Genomic DNA, 26,376 nt, shown 5'->3' with positions numbered 1-26,376 from the left:
TAAGGCGTTTTCTATTCAAGTCTATGGGGACAAAATGATCTGTCTGAAAAGTAGAGCACTTTGAGTGACAGGCGTTTTGCTACAGGTGACAGAACGCTTAAGTGTAAAGAGGAGCCATTGGAAATAATGGGATTTTACTTGTTGAGTGTTTTTTGAGCGTTGAGTTTTGAGCTGAAAAACGCTCAAGTGTGAACGGGTCTTAGTAAATCAACCCCTATATGTTTCTACAATTCTTCTGCCCAGGAAAAGCACAGTCACAAGTATTTCTGATATTAATTTTTGAAATCAAAATATATCCCTTTTTGAGAAATACCATTTCAGAATCTTCAACTATTTATAAAACTGCTCAGGGCATTTATTCTGCTCAGTTTTCCAATTTTCAAGTACAATGAAAATAATCGCATACGTTTTGTAAAAGTTAATATTCCAGCAATCCCAATTTTACAGGACGAGTTTCCCAGTTTATACAGACTTTCTATGTGTTTGTTTCCCCAAATTTCCCTTGTCATTCTCATAAATTAAGGTGTAAGAAATTGAAAAGGAATTTTGCCATCCTTTAAAGATCAACACCAGTGAATTGACATCCATGTTAGGAACTGTTATCCTGGGTGCCCTTCGTGGGTTTCATTTTTCTTTTAACTTAATCATTTGTTTTCTTTTAAAAGTAACATCTGACGTGTGTCAGCAGTTAGGTCACCAATATGGAGGCCCATGCCCAACTCTGTTGTGTCACTTGTGATAATTGAACAGTATATATATGCTCTTTCAGGAACTGAAGATCTTGTCTGCAGAGATTTGCTGTCATGGTTCTCTCTATGAACGGTTTCCCTTTCTCCTTAGAATCCTGTTCATCTCACCTTTTATGTATTACAGAAAAATGTCAAACGTGGTGGAGAGACTAGTTGGGGTAGGTCACGTTTTGCAGAGACAATGATGGACAAATCTCTTATCTTGAGATTTTATCAAAAAAAGGCATTGTGGTTAGCCTTGATCATATACAGTATATAGTCATGGCTGTTGAGCAAAAATAATATGGAAAGGTCAATAGAACATGTGTATGTATTAAAGGACCACTTTGAAAACACATTCGATCTCATTGGGGAAAAATATCATGCTGGATATCTATACTGATATGGACTGGCTAATGTGTTAGGAATGTAAGGATTCCCCATCGTTTGATAGAAATGAAAATTATCAACCTACAGATATCTGAATTCAAAGACACCCCGAAAATCAAAGTGAAAAAATGATGCAGCAGGCTAGTCCGTTTTGATAAAATTTAATTGCAGCAACTCAAAATGGTATTCAGTAGTTTGTATGGCCCCCACGTGCTTATATGCATGCCTGACAACTTTGGGGCATGCTCCTAATGAGACGACAGATGGTGTTTTGGGGTATTTCCTCCCAGATCTTGACCAGGGCATCACTGAGTTTCTGGACAGTCTGAGGTGCAACCTGGCATTGTCGGATGGACTGAAACCTGATATCCCAGAGGTGTTCTATTGGATTTAGGTCAGGCGAGCTTGGGGGCCATTCAATGATATCAATTCCTTCATCCTCCAGGAAATGCTTGCATACTCTCGCCATATGAGGCCAGGCATTGTCTTGCACCAGGAGGAACCCAGTACCCACTGCACCAGTGTAGGGTCTGACAATGGGTTCAATGATTTCATCCCGATACCTAATGGCAGTCAGGGTGCCATTTTCTAGCCTGTAGAGGTCTGTGCATCCCTCCATGGATATGTCTCCCCAGACCATCATTGATCCACCACCAAAATGATCATGCTGAACGATATTACAGGCAGCATAATATTCTCCACGGGTTCTCCAGACCCTTTCACGTCTGTCACGTGTGCTCAGGGTGAATCTGCTCTCATCTGTGAAAAGCACAGGGCGCCAGTGACGGACCTGCCAATTCTGGTGTTCAATGGCAAATTCCAATCGAGTTCTATGGTACCAAGCACTGAGCACAGGGCCCACTAAAGCACGTCTGAAGTCTGTTTCTGATTTGTCAGAGACAATCACAGCAGTGGCCTGCTGGAGGTAATTTTGTGGGGCTCTGGCAGTGCTTATTCTGTTCCTCCTTGCACAAAGAAGCAGGTACCGGTCCTACTGATGGGTTAAGGACCTTCTACGGCCCTGTTCAGCTCTCCTAGGGTAACTGCCTGTCTCCTGGAATCTCTTCCATGCTCTTAAGACTGTGCTGGGAGACACAGCAAATGTTCTGGCAATGGCACATATTGATGTGCCATCCTTGAGGATTTGGACTGCCTCTGCAACCTCTGTAGGGTCTAGGTATCACCTCATTATACCAGTAGTGACACAGACCCTAGCCAAATGCAAAACTAGTGAAAAAGAGTCAGAAAAGATGAGTAGGGAAAAAAATGTCAGTGACCTCCACCTGTAAAACTATTCCTGTTTTGGGAGTAGTCTCATTGTTGCCCATCTAGTGCACCTGTTCATTTCATTAACACCAAAGCAGCTGAAACTGATTAACAACCCCCTTTGCTACTTAACTGACCAGATCAATATCCCAGGAGTTTAATTGACTTGATGCTATACTCTGATTAAAAAGTGTTCCTTTATTTTTTTGAGCAGTGTACATATACAGTTAAGTCCATATATATTTGGACACAGGCACATTTTTAGATTTTTCAGGTATTTACCAAAACATATTCAAGCTATAGTTATATAATGGATATGGGCTGAAACACTCTCAAGTTTAATTTGAGGGTATGTACATCCAAATTGGAGGAAGGGTTTAGGAATTACAGCTTTTAAGAGTAGCCACCCCCTATTTCAAGGGACCAAAAGTAATTGGACAATTGAATCAAAAGCTGTTTCATGGTCAGGTGTGGGCTACTCCTTCATTATTTCTTCATCAATTAAGCAGGTAAAAGGTCTGGAGTTGATTCTAATGTGAATTTGCATTTGGAATCTATTGCTGTGAACCTACCTCATATGTTCAGAGGAGCTGTCCATGCAAGTGAAACAGGCCATTGTAAGGCTTTAAAAATAAAACAAATCCATCAGAGAGATAGCAGCAACATTAGCAGTACATTCTGAGGAAAGAACAAAACACATTGGTAAAATCTAGGGGTGGCGTTCCTTGAAACTTACTTTTTAGTGTTGGAGTTGTAATATTGCAAGAACAACTATGTATGTCTTATATGACTTTCTAGACGCGATAATGAGGTTTTGTTTTGTGCAGTCCAGCTGGCACATTAGAGTGGTTAGAGGAGCATTTCTTATGTCTCCCCAAGGTTTAGATGTTGCACATCAAAGGTTATTTGATGTTTACATGTTTAGCAGTTTAATTTACAATTTCTGAGGCAAAGGATTTTTATTTTTTTTTGTAGAGGTTACCTATAGACCAATTAATTTTTTAAACCAAAGTATTGTGTAGTATCAGGGGGGTTGTGATATTCTTTTAGTGTTAAAAAAAAATCATACATGAGTATCTTATTTTGATTCATCATTGTGCTGTTTTTGTCATTTAGCAAGTTATGATGGAAGAGAAAAAGCAGACGAGTATATACAAATCAAAGAAGTAGTATTTGCTGGATTAGAGTTGGTATTGCAGTTCTGACTTTATTCTCTTTAAACTTTTTGTGACCTCCTTTGTATAAATTAGACTATGCAGCAAAATCATATGTTTTGCTGCCAATTCATCATTCAGTCCTTTGTAAATGACAATAGTGGTGTTATCAAAAGATACTTTTGTAAACCGCAAAAAAAAAAAACAATTGGTTCCCTGCAGAATAATAATGTGCTATTATGCACTACATACTAGCACATTATGACAGACTTACCTTAGAGCGAAGCCCTCCTGTGGCACATTGTGATCACTGACTGGGCTTTTATCTTCACCTGGTCTTCCTTCTGGGTTTTGTGGGCTTTGGCCATTTGAATGGTTGAGCCACGATGATGTCACTTTTGCATATGGGAGTCACAGCCCTTGCATAGAGCTTTGAATGGACAGCACTGTCCAATCAGAGTGCAGTGCGCATGCACTGGTGATGTCACCGGCTGCTACTAAGGCTGGCCATACATCTTACAATTTTCTGTATAATTTCCTTTAGATTTACCTTCAACTATGTAGTTCAAGGGCCTGCCTAAGTCGATACAATAGAAAGTGTTTATTTGATTTATTTCAGGTACTTATATAGCACCGTCAATTTACGCCACGCTTTACATATATATTGTACATTCACATCAGTCCCTAACCCTCAAGGAGCGTACAATCTAAGGTGTTGTTTAGGTTTGACCTCATATTATATGCTTTTTCGTAAAACGGAAGGAAAATCGTACAAGCAAATTGGATAATGTATGGCCACCTTATGTAATAATCTTTTCAACATGGCACATTGAGAAGATATTTACTGTACCTAGAGGTAAGCCTTATTATAGGCTTACCTGTAGGTATAAATCAAAAACAGACTTTATTACTGACACCTAGAAAACTAATGTATGCCTGCCACAATCTGGTACATACAGATTTCTGTAAATTCTGAACATTTACACATAGGAAAGGTGGTTTACAGGTATCAAACCTGATACAGAGCTTCACATTACACCGCTACCCTTCTCTCTGTGAGTATACTGTACGTTAGTAGAGATTATCTAAAATCAAGACTGTTCTTTAGAGGTACTCCTATACAAAAGCATGTTACCGCAGAGCACAATAGACAGTGGGACAATGTATGGAGTAGATACAGTCACATCAGATCTTCTAGTGATGGAACCTCACCTGGGTGTGGAAATTTTATATTAGAATTGCTGTACTATGTTAATGATTACTTTACACCAGGGGTATTGAATTAAAATTCAAGTAGGTCCGGTCGCTAAAATTTTCTTTTGGCCGAGGTCCAAATCTCAAGTTTGTGCCATGACTCAGAAAGATTGTACTCACTGTCTATCAAAAAATGAGTACAATTTCCAAAGCATTTTAACAATATTTATTGTCAACTTTCAGTTACGACATTAAACATGTGGACAGTTGGAACTAGGACGGCTTTACATTTGCTCTTGTCGTATGGAATACAAACAACTATCATCAGGTTTCTGCATCACAAGGCCCCCTTACATCAGTTGTCCCATCAGAGTGCCCCATTATATAATATTCCCCCATCACAGCAAGCCCTTACATAGGGTGTCTCCATCAGAGTTCCCCCTTACATCAGGTATCCCCATCACATCAGGTGTGCCCTTCAAAGTGCCCCTCTACATCAGGTGTCCAACTTACATCAGGTTTCTGCTGCAGAAGGCCCCCTTACATCAGTTACCCCTATCAGTGTCCCATTACATAAGGTTCCTCTATCACAGTGACCTCTTACATAGGGTGTCCCTATTAGAGCACCTCCTTACATCAGGTGTCCCCATGAAAGTGCCCCTTTACATCATATTTCCCCATCAGAGTGCCCCTTTCCATTGTTTGTGCCCATCAAAGTGCCCCTTTCCATCATATATGCCCATCAGAGTGCCCCTTTCCATCATATGTGCCCATCAGAGTGCCCCTTTCCATCATATGTGCCCATCAGAGTGCCCCTTTCCATCGTATGTGCCCATCAAAGGGCCCTTTTCATCAATATGTACCCATAAGAGTGCCCCTTAACATAAAATGTGCCCATCAGAGTGCCCCCTTAGCATAAAATGTGCCCAACAGAGTGCCTTGTAAATCCTTTTGACATACAAACACACCCTACCTTGAGAGCAGGCAGTGAGTTGGAGCCGACAGAGGTAACAAGCTGCAGGGGGTGGAGAACCTTGCTGAAGGGGGTGGGGTGCCAAGCTATGGCACACCATACTCTGCAGACAGGGAGCAGGAGCCAGGAGCGATACCAAGCTGCAGGGACCTAGAGCCTGGCTGAAGGGGTGGGGCGTCAAGTGATTGAACACCCTACTCTGTGGGCAGGCAAGGAGCCGGAGCGATACCAAAGTACAGGGGGTGGGGCACGCAGGTAACGTCATGGTTGCTGGGACCACCCGCAACTGCTGATTGGGCATTTCAATCTAGTGCGCCAATGGTCCGGAGAGGAGCGTGTTTGGACCACAGTCCACCATTTAATGACAGCTACTCTACACAGTTGCATTGTTGTGGAAAAAGTTCCTCATAAGCAAAAGCACATTTTGGTATGGAAAAATTATCTTCTGAGTGTGTGGTCATCTACGAGATCAGTCAAGATATTTCTTTTTGGTCTGGATGATAGGTTTTGCATGTTTTCCTTACCTATAGAATGGTAAATAGCTTTATAGACAATTAGTTGCCAGCTTGCCACTATTTATTGTGCTACAGTGAATGTCTCTTTCAATAAGATGCACTTTGTATACAAGCTTATCTTCGCAGACACAGTCGTTTTTTTTATTCCTTATTCTATGTGCACCATTGTCATTGACAAAACTGTTCAATGCCGTTTTTCATATCTTATCCGTATGCTTACAAATCCGTTATCAAGTGTTTGAGTGATCCATCATAATTTCCTCCATGAATCATGGCTACATCATTGTTTATCAGAAGAAGCGAGATGACTCGCACGATGAATAGTATAATGGCATGTCACATGAATTGATGGTATTGATGTTGCTGTAAGAACAAGCTTGAAACACCTTTTCTGTTCGTTTTATGTGTTAATTTCATTGCATTTAAGTGAGCGATACCAATCCAACCACCATCCAACCAAATCAATCAGTCTCTTCTGATTGATGGCAAACTGTACCTAAATGCTTGCTTGCTTGTAGTTACTTTTTTATTGTGAGGCTAGGAGGCAGTACATATGTTTTTATTTGAGCAAATTTTAGGCGAAGAACGTCATTTGGAGCTCATCTGCATGGTCCTTTTATCCTACCTGATACACATCAGAAGGATTTAAAGCTGAACTTCAGGCAGATATAAAAGACAGGCTTTGTAATCAATAATACATAATTAAAGTAGGAATAAACTTTAAAAGATAACGTTTGGGAACATGTTACATGTACCACCTGTTTCAGCTTTGAGCTTGTATCTATGGGCCAATGCAGCTTGCTTTTGACATTCGTTTGAGATGTTTCTTAGATCTTTCAGACATTATTGTTAGGCACATTAGACTTTCATGTGACCTCTTTCTGAACTAAATTTGATCTTCTTAAGCATTCCCATAAACTTGTATGGGTGGAGAAACTTGTTACACGAACAAAAGCCCCTTGGTAGAGGCCCATACATTCAGACTAAAGCCGGCCATAGACTGTTTGAATCTTGGCTGGTTCAGCAGGGTCCAGCCAAGATTTGAATCATATATGGGCAGGCTGAATGTACCCAACTTGATTGATCGACTTGGGTACAACCAACCTGTTAGATTTTACTTGTGATTATTGCTAGCGGCTATTATAGTCGCTATCAGTATTCACTGTGTTCTGCTGGTGGGGATGCCTGTCCCCATCCCCCTTCCAGGAGAACACAATGGCTCCACAGTCAGTGTTGATGGGGGAATTGAGCAATTTTCTTTCCTGCAACCCATGGTTGCAGTAGGGTTGCCACCTCATCCCTTTAAAATTGAACACATATTATTTACACAGATTCTGAAGATAATTTAATGCAGATACGGCATCAAATGAGTTTAATTATCACCTTAATCAGGCACATAACCTGTGCAAACTAATGTGTTCGGTTTTAAAGGGATGAGATGGCAACCCTAGGATGCAGGAAAGAAAATTACTCCTTCTGTGACCCGCTTAAGCTTACCGACAACAGTGAAAGATGTTAGGACAAACTGTAGTGCTGTGGGGGGCACAGTTTTACTAGTATTACTATTAATATTTAAACCATGTGAATTAAAGATGATCCATATGAGCAGAAAAAACAAACAAACATCATTTATAATAGTTTGCCTGCATGGCCTATTTTAGGACTATTTTCTAATTTGATCCTGACATATATCAAAGTGGACTGTGGGTTCCTGTAAACTGCAGTCCAGGATTTGTGAAGCTTTTTTTCCCCATTCATGAATAGTAACACTCCAAGAGCATACAGTGGATATAAAAAAGTATACACACCCCTGTTAAAATGTCAGGTTTCTGTGATGTAGAAAAAGATACAAAGATAAATAATTTCAGAACTTTGTGCACCTTTAATGTGACCTATAAACTGTATAACTCAATTGAAAGACAAAATGAAATCTTTTAGGGAGGGGGGGGGGGGAGCAAACATAAAAAACAAAAATAATGTGCTTGCATCTCTCTTATATCTGAGGATGTAGCTGTGTTCTGAATTAAGCAATCACATTCAAAATCATGTTAAATAGGAGTCGGCACACACCTGCCATCATTTAAAGTGCCTCCGATTAACCTAAAATAAAGGTCAGCTGTTCTAGTAGGTCTTTCTTGACATTTTCTTAGTTGCATCCTACAGCAAAAGCCATGGTCTGCAGAGAGCTTCAAAAGCATCACAGGGATCTCATTGTTAAAAGGTATCGGTCAGGAGCAGGGTACAAAAGAATTTCCAAGGCATTAGATATACCAATGAAACCCAGTGAAGACAGCCACTATCAAGTGGAGAAAATATGGCACAATAGTAATATTACCAAGAACTGGATGTTCCGCCAAAATTAATGAAAAGACAAGAAGAAAACTGGACTGGGAGGCTGCCAAGAGGCCTACAGCAACATTAAAGGAGCTGCAGGAATATCTGGCAAGTACTTTGGCTGTGTGGTACATGTGACAGAATCTCCCGTATTCTTCATATGTCTGGGCTATGGGGTAGAGTGGCAAGACAGAAGACTTTTTTCTTACAAAAAAAAACATCCAAGCCCGGCTAAATTTTGCAAAAACACATCTGAAGTCTCCCAAAAGCGTGTGGGGAAAATGTGTTATGTTCTGATGGAACCAAAGTTGAACTTTTTGCCCATAATTCCTAAAGATATGTTTGGTGCAAAAAACTACACATCACGAAAAGAACACCATACGCACAGTGAAGCATGGTGGTGTCAGCATCATGCTTTGGGGCTGTTTTTCTTCAGGTGGAAATGGGGCCTTAGTCAAGTTAGAGGGAATTATGAACAGTTCCAAATACCAGTCAATATTGGCACAAAACCTTCAGGCTTCTGCTAGAAAGCTGAACATGAAGAGGAACTTCATCTTTCAGCATGACAACAACCCAAAGCATACATCCAAATCAACAAAGGAATGGCTTCACCAGAAGAAGATGAAAGTTTTGGAATAGCCCAGCCAGAGCCCAGACCTGAATCCGATCGAAAATCTGTGGGGTGATCTGAAGAGGGCTGTGCAGAGGAGATGCCTTCGCAATCTGACAGATTCGGAGTGTTTCTGCAAGGAAGAGGGGAAATATTGCCAAGTCAAGATGTGCCATGCTGATAGACTCATACCCAAAAAGACTGAGTGCTGGAATAAAATCAGAAGGTGCTTCAACAAAGTATTAGTGTAAGGGTGTGCACACTTATGCAACCATATTATTTTAGTTTTTTTATTTTTACGTCCCTCCACCTAAAAGAGTTCAGTTTGTTGTTCAACTGAGTTGTACAGTTTATAGGTCACATTAAAGGTGGAAAAAGTTCTGAAGTGATTTATCTTTGTCTCATTTTATTCCATCACAGAAACCTGACATTTTAACAGGGGTGTGTAGACTTTTTATATCCACTGTATTTGTTTGCGTGTCAAGGTGTCTTTGTTGGCCTTGAACATACACCAACCTTGAAGTGTCATAATTCAGATGTTCCTGATGAACCATCATTACCTAAATTCCATGGGTTAAAGGTTAAGCTACCAATTTGGGGTAGATTGTGATCCATTGGATCACCCACCAGCAGCTTATCTTTTTCAGGGCCTCTGGTGATAAGAGCACACAGCTGCAATCCATAATTTAAGAAACTAATCCTATAGCTAAATTCTAAGCATTAAAAAGGCTGCCTTGGTGCATGTGTGTGTGTATATAGAGTCTGCGGTCATAGAAAAAAATGCGATGACATGTCTAAAGAATGTGCATCTTTGTTTAGTGACTGTAAAAGAAAGCTCAGCAATAGTAACCAAAGCGATCGCATATATATGCAGCACATGATATAGCCAAGCACCGCTATTTGCATCAAGACATCAATATGTGGAAATTGTGTTTCACTGGGGATGCACGTCTTGTTGTAAAATATGTCTCTTAGCATTTATCTAGGCTTGAGAACTAAATGTATTGAGTGTTGTGGAGTGGAATGCATCTTACCTCGGGATAATAATTTTCACCATGATTAGAGGTGTATAGCTTTGTCTCTTCATGTTTGTGTATCACAGGCACAGGACAGAATACACTTTCAGAACCAGCCTATTTCTTTCTCTTTCCTTCAGTATTGATTTGAAACAGTTGCATGTCCAGCAACACACCAAACAGTATCTTGCCGTTCCTATTTGTATGCCAATTAGGTCTTTGTAATTTAAATGTTGCCTTTCTTACTGATATGGAAGCTTTCTCTGGTTAGCTGGGATATTCTCATCCGGCATTAGTGCTGTAATATAATGATTTATTAAGGCGCTGGAAGAAATATTGATCTCACTAATAGCTTCAACCCTGGCATATAACGCTTTACATTTTACTTAGCTTAAAGGGCCACATGCTTTATCAGCCTTTTTCAATGCAACTGACAATGAATATTTACATTCTGAGGGAGGATTAGTGTTCTTGGCAGTGCTGCAGGTAAGACATACACTAATTTAATAGGTACAGAGCTTTCATCATATCCTGACTGTTAAATAAGTATTTTCCATTGTAATACCTTCATGATAATGCTGTCAGTTTTAGCTTTCCTGGAAAAGAATCTGTCTACTTGTCACTGAGCCGCCTGTTGCAATGCAGTATGCACAGTATTTCTCATTTACTTTCTCTTATTTCATCCACTGTCTTATACGCGTTTATGTGTAAATGTTATTTATTTTTACGCCCTAATTCTGGAATTAGGTTAGCTAATTTTAAAAAATAATAATGCTTTTTGTATGTTTTAAAAAGATAAATGTTCATGCTCATTTTTGTTTGTTCTTCTGAATTTATGTAGAATAGCTGAAATCTGAATAAACTGTTAACTTAATTGTCAGTCTCCTCTGCGTTTTACTGCATTAAAATATATTTCAAGTACAAATCATGTTCATTGCTAGAGAGCTGGTTCACCTCCATATATTCAGCTCACAATTTTTCTCTAAACATGACATATAGCATTTTTTGTGCATTAGCATGTTAAGCAGGTTCATTGTGTTGACTGGTAAACACAAGAAGATATGTGTCCTGTTGTCTGTTTATAGCTTATCTGTATCATGGGAAACTTGAGTTCTGGAATAATCTTTCCTTATGTTTCGCAGCACATCAACAATAATATATGTTAAAAATGCACAAAAAGAGCATCTACACATTATGGTCTCTAATATGCAGCTAGCTGAGCAAACCCTTTGGTGCCATATAAATACTGTATAATAGTAATAATAGGATGATACTTTGTGCTTTCCACAGATAAGCAGGAACCAATTGTTTAGTTCTTTTTTTAAACAGTAAGTTCGTCTTTAAAGAAAATTAATAAATTGTGCATTTATTATTTTTTTCTTGGGAGCCTGCAAAGCATTGTACCCGCGATCAGTAGATCATGGTGCAATGTCTGGACAATGCCTACAGTTTTCTGTCTGTACCTCTGTCCTCTGTATTGGCTTTTTGTTGGAAAGCTGTAAGAAGTGTCAATGAACTATGAGTGCACTCACTTGTGCCCTCGCAGTTCATTGACACTACAAGTCGTCTGCTGTGGTGGAAGATGGGACTTGTAGTTCATTCATTGATTCCTGCAATTCCAGCTGTGCTGTTTTTAAACTGATACAGAGGGTGTGGGTGAGAAGAACCCGGTAGGGAACTGGGGGAATGGGGACTGGTGCATAGTTACATGTTATACCCTAAATACAGTTGTAACATGTTACTAAAGGTGAACTTGGTCTTTAAGTAAAAATAGATCAGATAAGTCACATATATAATGCATATGAATAAACTGTTCTTTACCTCCCCAGGGACTTTATATGGCAAAAAGATAAAAATGTATAAACATATTTTATTGTACACAGTAAAAAAATCTACATAAAAGCAGCAATCCTGTTGGTAGTATGCCTTTCATATAATTGCAATACCCATATACCAGGGGTCTCCAAACCTTCTAAACCAAGGACCAGTTTACCTGTCCTGGCCTTAGTGGGCATAAACAATGCTCCATCATTGGTATTAGGGGGGGGGGGAGTAATAATACCCTATCCTTGGCGTCAGTGAGAGGAATAGTGCCCCATCGTTGGTGTCAGTTGGAGGAATAATGTCCCATTGTTGGTGTCAGTGGGAGGAATAGTGCCCCAACATTGATGTTAATGGAATGAATAATGCCTCATTGTTGGTGTCAGTGGGAGGAATAGTGCCTCATTGTTGGTGTCATTGGGAGGAATAGTGCCCCATTGTTGGTGTCAGTGGTAGGAATAGTGCCCCATCATTGGTGTCAGTGGGAGGAATAGTGCCCCATTGTTGGTGTCAGTGGGAGGAATAATGCCCTATTGTTGGTGTCAGTGGGAGGAATAATGCCCCATTGTTGGTGTCAGTGGGAGGAATAGTGCCCCATCGTTGGTGTCAGTAGGAAAAATAGTGCCCCATCGTTGGTGTCAGTGGGAGGAATAGTGCCCCATTGTTGGTGTCAGTGGGAGGAATAATGCCCTATTGTTGGTGTCAGTGGGAGGAATAATGCCCTATTGTTGGTGTCAGTGGGAGGAATAATGCCCCATTGTTGGTGTCAGTGGGAGGAATAGTGCCCCATCGTTGGTGTCAGTAGGAAAAATAGTGCCCCATCATTGGTATCAGTGGGAGGGATAATTGCCCATTGTTGATGTCAGTGGAAGGAACTATGCCCCACTGTTGCTGACATTAGGGGGAATAATGACCCATTGTTGGTGTCAGTGGGGGAGGTATTGTGCCCCATTGTTCATATCAGTGGGAGGAATAGTGCCCTATTGTTGGTGAAAGTAGGAGGAATAGTGTCCCATTGTTGATGTAAGTAGAAGTAATAGTGCCCCATCATCAGTGTCAGTGGGAGGAATAGTACCCCATTGTTGGTATCAGTGGAAGGAACTATGTCTACTGTTGCTGATAATAGGGAGAATAATGCCCCATTGTTGGTGTCAGTGGGGGAGGTATAGTGCCCCATCGTTCGTGTCAGTGGGAGGAATAGTGCCCCATTGTTGATGAAAGTGGGAGGAATAGTGCCCCATCATTGGTGTCAGTGGGAGGAATAGTACCCCCTTGTTGGTGTCAGTGGAAAGAACTATGCCCTACTGTAGGGGGAATAATACCCCAAGGACTGAATAAAAGCAAGCAATGGGCCTCATCCACCCGGGCTGCAGGTTTTAGACCACTACCGTATACAACTGGCAGGGATCAATTGCATGAATACATCCTGTGTTATAATTTCTCATGTGAAAAAATTCATAGAACAATATACAAAAAGGCAAGGTTCCAGATCTGTGGTTGTACCACTGTTTACATATGCTCCCTAGGATATGTCACATTGATATCCCAGGAGGCCACAGGAGGAAAATAAAACATAATTGCCTGAGCAAGAATAAAGGCAAAGGTAAACGCCCCAAAAATATAATATTTGTTATGACTTGTGTTTTTTGTTTTGCTAGTAAATGCCTTAAAATACAATTTCTTTTTATGGAAATGCTTTATGTTGACAGTGCTGAGTAACATTCCCACCCCATAGGCCTTGTGTACTCACTAAGGCTGGCCATGCATTTTAAACTTTTTTTGAGAATTTTGATTTAGATTTAGAAAAACCATATAATATGAGGTCAAACCTAAACAACACTTTCAATTTTATCCAATTAGGCAGGCCCTTGCACTACATAGTTGAAGGTAAATCTAAAGGAAATTGGACAGAAAATTGTAAGCAAATTGTATAGTGCATGGCCAGCCATAGACTTGTATTTGGGAGAATTTCTGGGTCTAAATCTGCACAGTCATATTTGGACTCCCTGCACAACTGCTGTGGAGGTTCTTGGTACGTCCATTTGACTGCATATCTAATTGAAATGTGGATTTCTTAAATATAAAAATCAGAAAATGAAAAAAAAATGGAAAAGAAAAATCATCTAAAAGTAGAATTAATAAAGCAAGTGTTCTATGATTATTCTTTGCCTTGTTTTGAGATTCTTTTTCTGACATTAGTGTCTTTTTGTGACAGGTTAAGTAAACATTTGGAATATGAAGACGGTGAAGACAAAGTTAGGAAACAGGTACTGTACTTCTATTTCCAACAACCATCCATATATTATTGTTTTGTACTTTCTGCTAGGAGATACAAAGCTTGTTACTCCCATTGAGGGAGGATAATATACACGCCACATTCCCTCAAATCATTGCCCAGTGGATTTTCTGGGGCCCGCTGTGAAGAATTAGGCTTTGCCATTTGTTTCACCTTGACAGAACGTCTAGTGCTGCTTGCAGAAAAAAAGATAAATATTCCTTTGTTCCATTTCACTGTTTTGTTTAAGCTTTAAAATGAAAGTATGGAGAGTTCTTCAGTGCTGTAATCATGTTAAGGTTTCTTGGAAACCTATCTCCCCTGGGATTAGTGAGCCTAGGGAAGGTCACATGATTTTCTGTTTCTTTTTTCCTATAGAAATTGCATTACAAGGCACAATATTAAATTGTTTTCATCATCATCATTTTTAATGTATTCAGTGCTTTTATCAAAATGTTTTCACGGAGTCTATTTTTGGTCTTGCTTCGGTACATTTTTGCAAGCACTCCCAAAATGTGGCATTATTTACAAGGAAAATGCTGACATGTAGAACCTGTAGCGTTAATAAGTTCACTGGGGCTTCTTTTTTATTTGTAGACTTTTATAGTTTTTTTAAATTTTTACAGTGTTGATGTTATTGTCCCATGTTGTTTTATGGAGGGATCTTGTTTACACTTGACTGGGTTAGAATATTACAGGTGTAGAATATACAATCATCTTTATGTAAATGTTTGATGTGCCGATTACCACAAGGATGCATTAGTATGGTGAGCTCATCATTAGTCAACATGTCAGCATCACATAGAGTTGTAAAGCTGTTGAGATAAGATGCCTCTATGATTCACAAGTGCCCAGGGTGTTAACTGGCCATATTGTCATGGCGTTAAGCCAGTCTGCAAATCAGAAACGGTTCATTTTACTGAGACACATGTAAGTGGAGCTGCAGCTTACAGCAGCATTTATCTTATAAAATGAAAGCAATAACTCGGTTGCCAGGACCACAAATTATTGTGCTTTTTTAATAGAGTTCCACTAAGTATAGTCACAACAGTAAAATCGGTCTGTATGTGCAGTAAAGCGTGCTTGTTATACTGGGGGCCGGTGCTTCGACTAGGCAAATTAGGTGGGCACCCTACCACCTAGGAGTGCCTGGATGCAGCACAGGTTGGCACATGTGTGGGACACCACCACATCATGAATGATCCTTCAGCTGAGGGGAGGGGTGGCAGAAAGGACAGAGGAAGATGCCGGGTGTCTGGGGCCAGTGTAGCAGCTGAGCTTCCACTCCTTCCAGTGTTCCTCTCAGACTCAGTCCCTTACTGCAAGCTGGCTGGTGACTGCTGTTCACTGTGGAGTTCTAGCCCTTCTCTTTCCATTCATTAGCAGAGGCAGAGCTGCAGAGGAAGGTAATGTCTGACCCTGATGTCTTGTGTCTGTGTGACCCGGCCGGCCAGACATCCATCACATGTGCAATGTGTCGTGAGTGATGACCTTATCACAATCCCATAGCTTGCTCTTCCAGTGCCTGTTGGGCCTGCTGATCTGTGTTGGTGGTGGTGTGTTGTGTCAGGTCTGTCACTGTGTGGGATCGCTCAGTTCAGCTGCCTGCTGTCACAGCGTTTTATATCCCCCCATTGCCTGGGGAATTCCAGCCTAGGATCTGTCAGAGTGTGAATTCATCATCCTTCACTGTAACTGTCACCCTGCCACTGCCAACCACAGATACAGTCTGTCTGCAACACTGATTTTGTCTTTAATATTGGTGCTGGTGGCATCTTTCGGCACCTATTTTTGCAAATTAAAAGAAATTTAGCTGTTTTCAGCTGTTTTTAAAATGATTTATGTTTTTTTTTTTGGGGGGGGGGGGCAAGTAGCTGGTCTTGCTTAGGGTGTACAATAGTCTAGCACCGGCCCTGGTTATACTCATTTTGGAATCTAAGGGTGTAATCCTCTACATTGTGTAAAAAGGCTGTTTGATCATGTCTTCTCCGATCCTCTCCTTCTATTGTCCCCAATCCATCTGCTTATAGCACAGAGCCATAGGAGGTACTCTGCACATGCTCAGTTTGGTGTGTATTGCTAGTTTTTTTTTTTTTTTTGGAGGGGGAGGGTGCATGTGATCAGTACAGGGCTAATAAGCACTGTCCAGACAGAGGGTCAGGGGTCATGCAGCATCATAGGACAGTCAGAGGAGAATGAAAACTCCTCCTGCAAGCTTTAACCAGTGCTCGGCTGGCCCTGAAAGAAGTCACAAGACTGTTAAATACTGCTCATGAGACAGGGTATTTAGCAGTTTATATTTACTACAATAACCGCATTTCCATTTTCTTTGTACTGTGGAAAACTGGATATAGTGATTGCAGGGTTCTGGGTTTAGTAACACTTTAATAGATTCTTCAGGAGACATTGCTACTAGATGACTCACTCTTGCTGTTTCTGTGATCAGTAGCAGTCCATCCTTCCACACCTTATGATGCACTAGCAACTGCTTTGGTAAAGCCCAGCTCCTGGCCACATATAGTGTATATGTGTGTGTATATGTGTGTGTATATGTGTGTGTGTGTGTGTATATATATATATATATATATATATATATATATATATATAATGTTTTAACTGTAAAGGACCTCTAGCTGCAATCTGCACATTCTATCCTGAGCTGTCCCTTTCAGTGCCTCCTCTTTTCTATAAGTGGAGCACAGTGCCCTGAACTTACAATGTATTGGTGATTTCATTCTGTCTGTGCCCATCTTTGCATCATCCAGGACTGCCCACTGCCCGGAGAAGACGGAAAAGTACCCAGCACATCATACTGCTACTAGGGCTGTTAGGAAGGAGCTCTCTGGAGAGAAACATACAGCCTTGGCCAAACGTTTTGAGAATGACACAAATATTAATTTTCACAAAGTCTGCTGCTATCAGTGTTTTTAGATCTTTTGGTCAGATGTTACTAAGGTATACTGAAGTATATCTACAAGCATTTCATAAGTGTCAAAGGCTTTTATTGACAATTACATTCAATTTATTCAAAGAGTCAGAATTGTAGTGTTGACCCTTCTTTTCAGGCGCTCTGCAATTCTCCCTGGCATCCTGTCAATCAACTTATGGGCCACATCCTGACTGAAGGCAGCCCATTCCTGCATAATCAATACTTGAAGTTTGTCAGAATTTTGGGGGTTTTTTTTGTTCATCCGCCTCTTGAGGATTGACCACAAGTTCTCAATGAGATTAGGGCTGGGGCGTTTCCTGGTCATGGACACTTAGTTATCACTTTTGGCAAGGTTCTCCATCATGATGGAAAAGGGATTGTTCGTCAGCAAACTGTTTTTGGATGATTGGGAGAAGTTGCTTTCAGAGGATGTTTTCTTTATTCATGGCTGTGTTCTTAGGTAAAATTGTGAGTGAGCCCACTCCCTTGGTAGAGCAGCAACCCCACACATGAATGATCTCAGGATGCTTCACTTTTGGCAAGACACAGGACTGATGGCAGCGCTCACCTTTTCTTCTCTGGACAAGGTTTTTTCCAGATGCCCCAAACAATTGGAAAGGGGATTTAACAGAGAAAATTACTTTATCCTATTCCTCAGCAGTCCAATCCCTGTACCTTTTGCAGAAAGTGGCTTCTTTGCTGCCCTTCTTAACACCAGGCCATCCTCCAAAAGTCTTCGCCTCACTGTGCATGCAGATGCACTCCCATCTGCTTGCTACCATTCCTGAGCAAGCTCTGCACTGGTGGAGCCCCGATCCCACAGCTGAATCAACTTTAGGAGACTGCCCTAACGCTTTCTGGACTTTCCTGGGCACCCTGAAGCCTTCTTCACAACATTTGAGCATCTCTTCCTGAAGTTCTTGATGATCCGATAAATCAGTGGTTCTCAACCTTTCTAATGCCGCGACCCCTTAATACAGTTCCTCATGTTGTGGTGACCCCCAACCATAAAATTATTTTCGTTGCTACTTCAGAACTGTAATTTTGCAGTGGGAGGAATAGTGCCCCATCATTGGTATCAGTGGGAGGAATAGTGTCCCATCATTGGTATCAGTGGGAGGAATAGTGCCCCATCATTGGTATCAGTGGGGGGAATAGTGCCCCATCATTGGTGTCAGTGGGAGGAATAGTGCCCCATCATTGGTATCAGTGGGAGGAATAGTGTCCCATCATTGGTATCAGTGGGAGGACTAGCGCCCCATCACTGATGTCAGTGGGAGGAATAGTGTCCCATCATTGGTATCAGTGGGAGGAATAGTGTCCCGCCATTGGTGTCAGTGGGAGGAATAGTGCCCCATCATTGGTATCAGTGGGAGGAATAGTGCCCCATCATTGGTGTTAGTGGGGGGAATAGTGCCCCATCATTGGTATCAGTGGGAGGACTAGCGCCCCATCACTGATGTCAGTGGGAGGAATAGTGTCCCATCGTTGGTATCAGTGGGAGGAATAGTGCCCCATCGTTGGTGTCAGTGGGAGGAATAGTGCTCCATCATTGGTATCAGTGGGAGGAATAGTGCCCCATCATTGGTGTCAGTGGGAGGAATAGTGCCCCATCATTGGTATCAGTGGGAGGAATAGTGCCCCATCATTGGTGTCAGTGGGGGGAATAGTGCTCCATCATTGGTGTCAGTGGGAGGAATAGTGTCCCATCATTGGTGTCAGTGGGAGGAATAGTGCCCCATCATTGGTATCAGTGGGAGGAATAGTGTCCCATCATTGGTGTCAGTGGGAGGAATAGTGCCCCATCATTGGTGTCAGTGGGAGGAATAGTGCCCCATCATTGGTGTCAGTGGGAGGAATAGTGCCCCATCATTGGTGTCAGTGGGAGGAATAGTGCCCCATCATTGTTGTCAGTGGGAGGAATAGTGCCCCATCATTGGTATCAGTGGGAGGAATAGTGCCCCATCATTGGTGTCAGTGGGAGGAATAGTGCCCCATCATTGGTGTCAGTGGGAGGAATAGTGCCCCATCGTTGGTGTCAGTGGGAGGAATAGTGCCGCATCGTTGGTGTCAGTGGGAGGAATAGTGCCCCATCGTTGGTGTCAGTGGGGGGAGGAATAGTGCCTATCATTGGGTGTCAGTGGGGGGAGGAATAGTGCCCATAGTTGGTGTCAGTGGGGGGAGGAATAGTGCCCCATCGTTGGTGTCGGTGGGGGGAGGAATAGTGCCCCATCGTTGGTGTCGGTGGGGGGAGGAATAGTGCCCCATCGTTGGTGTCAGTGGGGGGAGGAATAGTGCCCCATCGTTGGTGTCAGTGGGGGGAGGAATAGTGCCCCATCGTTGGTGTCAGTGGGGGGAGGAATAGTGCCCCATCGTTGGTGTCAGTGGGGGGAGGAATAGTGCCCCATCGTTGGTGTCAGTGGGGGGAGGAATAGTGCCCCATCATTGGTGTCAGTGGGGGGAGGAATAGTGCCTATCATTGGTGTCAGTGGGGGGAGGAATAGTGCCCCATCGTTGGTGTCAGTGGGGAGAGGAATAGTGCCCCATCGTTGGTATTAGTGACACAAATGATGGGGCACTATTCCTCCCACTGACACCAATGATACTTACCTTGCTGACCCCTGCTCCAGCCTGGGCTCGCTCTCTCCCTCTCCCATCTACAGCCTGCAGAAGCAAAATTTGCACTTACCTGTCAGCTGTCTTCCTTCTCTGGCCTCTCTCCTCTTCACTCGGTCCTGCAGCTCCCTCGATCTTCTTCGATCTGCGCGCTCTGCCGCTCGGCTCCTCCTCTCCAAGCTCCACCTCCTCGCCGGTGATTGGCCGCCTGTGTGCCTCTCCTGAGCTACAGTTCCGGTGGCCAATCAGCGGCGAGGAGGCGGAGCTGTTGAGTGATCCCGGAGGTGTGGCCAGGTTACAGGGGCAGCATATCATCCCGCCCACAGATCGCGAGACAGAGCAGCGGTGTCTCGGTTCCTAAGACCATCGGAAATATGTGTTTTCCGATGGTCTTAGGCGACCCCTGGGAAATGGTCGTTCGACCCCCAAAGGGGTCGCGACCCCCAGGTTGAGAACCGCTGCGATAAATGGTTGCTTTAGGTTCAATCTTAGTAGCAGCAATATCCTTGTCTGTGAATCCCTTTTTGTGCAAAGTAGTGATGACTGCACGCGTTTTCTTGTAGGTAGCCATGGTTAACAGAGGAAGAACAATGATTTTAAGCACCACCCTCCTTTTAAAGCTTCCATTCTGTTATTCTAACTCAATCAGCACGACAGAGTGATCTCCAGCCTTGTCCTCGTCAACATTGACACTTGTGTTAACAAGAGAATAACTGGCATGATGTCAGCTGGTCCTTTTGTGGCAGGGCTGAAATAAAGAGGAAATGTTTTTTTTGGGGATTAAGGTAATTTTCATGGCAAAGAGGGACTTTGCAATTCATCTGATCACTCTTCATAACATTCTTGAGTATATGCAAATTGCAATTATAAAACTGAGGCAGCAGACTTTGTGAAAATGTAATATTTGTGTATTTCTCAAAACTTTTGGCCACGGCTGTAGAATTCAGAGTTAGGCTTAAAACCTAACTGTAAAGCAGACTGCACTCCCAATCTGTCCCTAATATTGGCACAGAATCTTATTGTATTAGAGTTCACTCATGCAAGTAGCATTTCCTCTTTTTCAAAACACCGAACTGATGCTGCAGCCTTTATGCCTCTTTCACACAGGTTTTTTGTCTGGACATTAGATGCAACTGCAATCACAGGTGGTTCTAGACCGTTGTTGCTGCATAGTCTGTACAAAGCAATATTAGGCTGACAGAAGTGGCAGATGACCACTACTATTCACATATATCCACATATAAAGCAGTTATCTGCAGTTAGGGAAAGACGACTGGCTCTGGAAGCAGGGACGACTGTTTGTCCCTATTCACAGGTAACCACTGGATATGTGGATATATGTGAATAGTGGCAGACAACTACAGTTCCTCTTAGCCTGTCATTTCTTTGTACAGGCTTATCGATGCCGAGACAACATTTAGCGCATTAGCATGCATTGGTTAACTCAACAATAACTTACATACCTAAATACATTTTATATATTTTTAACCCCTTTCCACCTGCCACAGTGCCCTTTAACAGGACTCATACACTTGGGGATGGGAAGGTTTGCTTGGTCATGTGACTACGGTGATTGGCTGTTAGTGATCACATGATTGGGAGCCTGTCTTGGCAGTTCCCTAACATTAATATAGACTGAAAGCTGTGTTTGACAGCTCATTCTCTGTATTGGGAGAATGAAGTGAGCACACTCACAGCACAGGAATCTCGGCCCCCATAAATGCATATGTGCGGCGTGTGGGCATTAAAGCCCACCCTGTTTGCAGCTAAACACATGCATTACGTGGGCGGCATTTGTTGATTTTAATAAGAAATGGCATTTTTTAAAAATCGTGTGACAAAAACGCAGAAATACATAAATAGTAATTTCATCCTTTTATTTAATTGTATCTGACAATTATAGTACTAACCATATAACTCAATATTGATAGTTACCGGTGTCCTGATTGGAAGGCATTCCATCTGGATGTGTGTTAGCGACAACTGAAACATTTGAGATTTCCTCTTGCTTTGGTCACAAGGATAAATAGTGTTTGCATATTCCCTCAGCAAGGGTGTAGACGCCAGTAAAAACCTGATCAGGGTCTAACACTTCCCCACATTTTCAAAAAAAACCAAAAATGGCTGGAGTTCGTGATAACCTGTACAATAACGTTTGTAAACTGATCCTATTAACTACTATACGTATTAAAGACGTTGGAGGGCGGAAGTGGGGAGGCTAAAAAAAAAAAAGAGTACCTAGAAAGCAATAATACCATTGGTCGATAATTATTTAGCACTACACAATGTTATTAGAAGATGAAGATAAGATAGGAAATAAATTGAATTCTTAAAAGTAGCTACCTGTGGAGTTATCCTTTCAAAGGCATACAGTATGAACTATCAGTAACAGAAAATGTGTCATCAGGTATCTAAGTTGTGAAAATTAGTCATTCTCAGTTGATAGTTTTAAAGCACTCTTGCTGTTATTACAGTATGTGCCATCTTTAATTGGATTCTGTTATGCTCATATGTTCAAATTGTAACAAGCACCAAATGTAGGTTCTACTTTTACGCTCACTGTCTTGAAGTGTCCTTGCTTGTATTCTGCTCATTAATCACATGCTGTACTTTAAACTAATTTAACCAGTGCAGATCTATTATCCCCAAATAAATAATTCTCTTGTAGTTAGACCCAGATTATATCTAGCACTAACAATTATCTCCCACACTCTGTGAGAAAAGCAGTGTGTCCTGACAGTGTAGCACAGATTGAGCAATAACTACATTCTTCACAGATGATTAAAAATCACATTTCTGAAATAGGATTGCTTTATAAAAGTGTGTGCTCTGGGAATCACTGCAATAAGTCCTCTAGCGCAATTGGGTTTTAAAGAATATTCCCAAAGAGAGGCATATACCTCCTTAACAAATTAAGCCCTAGTGCTCCTCTTTTTAGTTTAACTTTGAATGGACTCAGTAATTAAGATGTGCGTGTCAGGTTATATACTGTATATTGGTTGCTTAGACTAGTTGTCTGTGTTTTCCATAGCACCCCATCAATTTATCCTTTTAATTTTTTAACCCATGCTAAAAAAAAAAAAGGTTAGCAGAAATCTAGCTGTTACTGACAACAACTGTTCTTGCTGTCCATAAGAACTAATCTGTATTTTACAGCATGGCATAGTAAAAAGAATATTAGATATGTCCAGGTAACAAAGACTTCTTCTTTAAGGCATTTTTGAGGGGGTTTGAAAGGATCAGTTACTTTTTTAAAAAAATATGGCTCAGGTCATCAAAGTAAGAGCATTGCTTCAAGTCGCTCTGTCCGATGCCCACTGCAAAAGCCGGGCATGAAGGTGCTAGCCTGGCTCACAAGTTCAAAATAACACAAGTGAATGGCCGCACACTGTAGCAAAGAACTCCAAAACATTTATTAATCCAATATCCATATAAAAGACATCACACCACCAGACTCAAGGAGATATGTGGACCCTGTTGGCTCAAGGCATGCTCTGCTTCTCCATTTCCCTAATGAATGACAAACTGGTTGCTTGGACCATCTCATCCTCACCAGTTAAATCATGCCCATATCTCCCAGACAAAGGTGAGCTTTGTTAGAAGAGTGTAATACACTTACTGTCTTTGAGCTTTGGGTTTTATATCCATGGCCTCAGCAAGCAATGTGATAGATCTGAGCATAGCTTTAAAACATGGGGTCATGTAGGGGTGCTGTAATAAATGCTTGGAAGTGATCATTATCTTGTGAATACATTTTACAACATGTTGGTGAATCCCTTTTTGAACTGATTGAGATTGCCCTTTTCTGTGAAGAAAAGGAAACTAAGCTTTATTATGGATGTACCAAAGCCATCTGTCAGCCAAATAGTGAAGAAGATGGCATCTTGCCCTGGAAGCACAGAAGGCATTAGATGGCAAACACATGTCTCAGTGCCAAGGTGGGATTGTATTACAATAGCTGGGTAGAACTATGTTTTCTGTTTATTGTATACTGTATGCCACGTGTGTAGGGTTATACATTGTTTACTTGCTTAAAAGGCAAACAAATGCTGACCATGATGGCTGAGAGTTTACCTACTTATCAGCATTCATGCATCGTAACTCTTATGAATTGGAAATCTGCATTTTTAATTGGCACACACCTGGCTAATTCATATTCAGCATAATAGCTCCCAAGCATCCCAATGAAAACTAATATTTAATTTTGACAGGCAGTGTTTGACACTGTAAATCAATAATACACTTGTTTCTAAGGCCCCTTTAGAACACTTGTGTTAAAATGTAGCTAAACCAACAACAACAAAAAATAGTATATTGCTTCTTCTTTTTTTTTTTACTACCTATTTTGGCGACCACAAAGAAAAGAGTTTTATCTCTTCGGCGCCATATGGAAAAAAGTGTTTTTATTACTGTCTATGTTCCTGGTAGAGATTTTTCTTATTTACTGTCCTGGTGATTATACAGAAAGCGAAGGAAAATATCCCCAGTAGGCACAAAAGCAAAACTAAAAACCTGAAGTCTCTGTCAAGCATCTGGGACCACTGACATGTGTTGCTCTGCCCACTGGTGGGAGGGATGAACCACATAGGAGACGTGGTCAGTGGAGTAGCGCTGGCTGAGGCCGCATAACACTTTACACGTGTTGGGTTGGGCCAGCGATGTCCCGGATGCTTGACAGAGATACCACTAGATGTGTTCGTTTGGATGCCAGCACCCCTACGTCTGAGAAACGGGAGAGAGTCTCCTCTTCCTTGGAGCAGTGCTTCAAGGTTCTAAAAACTGGACATTTTTTCCCTTCTGTCCAACACTAAAACTAAGAAAAAAACCTCTTGAGCTGGGGTTTGGCTTAATTGGATTATCATGTATAGAATATTAAGATGTCCTTATTTTTTTTCTACAGTTCAGCTTCAAAGTAAACCTGTCACACACCATGCCGACTCATAAGTAGAATAGGCTGAAACATGCAAAAGCATAGGTAGCCTTCCTTTAAAACCGCTAGTAGATGTCGAAAGGTAGGCAGCTAGAATTATGTGCAAATCTTGACTTTTGGGAAGTGCAAAGAATACCAGCTTCCTATATCTCTTTGACAAGTTGTTATTAGTGAAGGTAACCTTTGCTGATGTATGAAGGGCGTTCAACTCAAAATGGGACTTTTCATTTTACAGGTATAAAAAGGGATGCTAGCATGGCGGTACTACACGCAATAGTAAGTGGCAAGTGTGTCCTATTACTGATAGACGGCGCACATGTCACGGGCCAGTCCAAAGACCATTAATCAAGATGGCAGACAACAGTGTTAGTGTGTGCATGGAACAGCGTGTGCTGATATGTGGTGGTGAAGGCGTAAGACATTTGAATGGCGTAGACGTTTCAAAGATGGCTGTACGTCCGTAAGTGATGATCCTGGCCATGGTGATTCCCAGCCCACAGCAGTCATTCAGCTTGTGGAATGCCTGATCCTGTATAATCAACTCATAGCTTATAACCTTTCATGAAATTGCACAAAAGACGAATTTCAGCACTCAAGACGAAGTGAAGCAGGCTGTCCGAGGATGGTTCAGGTATACTGACAAATTTTTATTCTGAAGCTTTCCAGGTATTCGCTAAATGTAGCAGAGGAGTATGTAAAAAATAAATGCAGTTTATACTTCTTGAAATTTGTTCTTTTATTATATAATCTCAAAAGTCCCAGTTTGACTTGAACGCCCCTTGTATTTTCTCATCAGTTTGAATTGCCCAAACGTGACAGGTTCGCTTGAAGGTTTTTTTTTGTTTTTTTTTTAAGTAATGTATTCTCTTTCTGGTTCCAACTCAACAAGCTGGCTGAGCATCCTGAGTTTCTTGTCCCATCTCACCTTGCCATTCATTTTCATGTTCAAAATAATAGAATTTAATTTCATATTCAGAGTAATGTTTTTGTGAAAGGATTCAGGACTTAGGAATTGCATCCCTCATTTAAATGTATGTCCCAAATAATATTCTACACTGGTAATAATCTGAACAAAAGCAATGCATGCTGATTTATTTATGAAATCGTTTATTAGCCTTATTAACCATGCTTCTCATTTCCAATGGATAATGTCATCTCTTTAAAAAGAGAAAGTCCATGGAATTCAGATAGGTAACAAATGTACTTCCCAAGGCCAAGCTAAAATACATTTTGTACAAAATGAAGCTGTGATATAAATAATGTTCAAAAGTAGAGAATGTTTTATTGCTATGAAAAAAACATTACTGCTCAAAGAAGTGACCAAAAGGTTATAGAATCTTAGTACTAAACCTGAAAATGGTCCCCTCATTTTGAACAAGACCTGTTCGATATCATGTTCCATCCTTTTAGCAACTATAGTATGTCTTCTCATTAAAGGAACACATAAACCCAATTTTTAAAATGAAATAGATTTTTTTTTATCGTGTTACTGTGAAAGTGTGACGGCTAAGTGGAGTTCCAGGCAAACAGCTAACATATGTATGATCTGCTTTAACTGGCAAAATTATTGTACTCGGAGTCAGAGTGGTGCAGAACGGTAGTGGAGAAAGCTGTAAAACTGAACT

At 41.3% G+C, this 26,376-nt stretch overlaps 1 protein-coding gene across 4 annotated transcripts in view; it reads left to right on the top strand.

Moving 5' to 3' along the window:
* The window catches only part of ENOX1 (ecto-NOX disulfide-thiol exchanger 1), a 745,756-nt gene that overhangs the window by 284,858 nt on the left and 434,522 nt on the right, over positions 1–26,376 (top strand). For all 4 annotated transcript variants that reach the window (XM_089668837.1, XM_089668835.1, XM_089668838.1 and 1 more), the window contains exon 3: positions 14,217–14,268. The gene's annotated coding sequence lies outside the window, so the exon portion shown is untranslated. The remainder of the gene's footprint in view (positions 1–14,216; positions 14,269–26,376) is intronic.

This window comes from Staurois parvus, unplaced genomic scaffold (assembly GCF_062004578.1).
Source record: "Staurois parvus isolate SC_StPar_1 unplaced genomic scaffold, SC_StPar_1.0 ptg000064l, whole genome shotgun sequence".
In the NCBI taxonomy this organism is placed as follows: Eukaryota; Metazoa; Chordata; class Amphibia; order Anura; family Ranidae; genus Staurois; species Staurois parvus.
The sequence above is the reverse complement of the archived record's forward strand: the minus strand, read 5'-3'. Positions and strand labels throughout refer to the sequence as shown.